Consider the following 1,085-nt stretch of genomic DNA (forward strand, 5'->3'; position numbering starts at 1 on the left):
TTCTTTCTTTTTCTTTCTTTCTTTCTTTCTTTCTTTCTTTCTTTCTTTCTTTCTTTCTTTCTCCTTCCTTCCTTCCTTCCTTCCTTCCTTCCTTCCTTCCTTCCTTCCTTTCTTTCTTTTTTATTAATTTTTAGAGAGAGAGGAAGGGAGAGGGAGAGAGAAACATCAATGTGAGAACAAAACATTGACTTCTGTCAACCACCCAGTTAAGCACACTAACAAGCCAGAGCTTTTAACCTGAAGTTATTGACCGGGTGGAGCAGAGCATAACAAACACAGCAGGCCCAGCCACTGTGGCTCTGTGGTTGAGCGTGGACCTATGATCCAGAAGGTCACAGTTCGATTCCTGGTCAAGGCACATGCCCAGGTTGTGGACTTGATCCAGAGCGTGGGGCATGCAGGAGGCAGCTGATCAATGATTCTCTCTCATCATTGATGTTTCTCTCCCTCCCTCTCTGAAATCAATAAAAATATTTTTTGAAAAACAAAACAAAAAATTAAATTAAATAATTTAAAAAAGAGAGAGAGAGAGAGAATCATTGATTGGCTGCCTCCTGCCCGTCCCCTACTGGGGATCAAGCCTGCAACTGGGGCATGTGCCCTTGACCGGAATCAAACCTGGGACCCTTCAGTCCATGAGCCTACGATCTATCCACTGAGCCAAACCAGCGAGGGCTATCAATGTGTACTTTTTACCTAAAAAAAAAAATAAGGACAAAATTAACCATTATTCGCATTTATTCGATAGATTAACAGTAGTTAACCTATCTGCTAATCTAGGCTTAGCACACAGTAAGCACAATAAATGGGTTTGCTGTAATTTTATGATTGTGTGTGTGTTTGTGGAACAGAGTTGTGTATATGTGTGCATGTTTGGTGAGCGCTCAGAATTATTTTTAATTATAGAGATATACAATAAAAATTTTGAGACCAATGTCTAAGCAATTTGTGCTCCAGGGGAATAAGGTGAGAGAGAGAGGGCGGGGGGAGAGCAAAAGGATGAAGAGGTGAGGTCTCCATGGGACTGGGGTGCCCACAGATGACGGTGCTGCTCACAGGAATGCTCTTTGCTCACTGGCCAGTGC

This window comes from Myotis davidii, unplaced genomic scaffold, assembly GCF_000327345.1.
Source record: "Myotis davidii unplaced genomic scaffold, ASM32734v1 scaffold401, whole genome shotgun sequence".
NCBI classification, from domain to species: Eukaryota; Metazoa; Chordata; class Mammalia; order Chiroptera; family Vespertilionidae; genus Myotis; species Myotis davidii.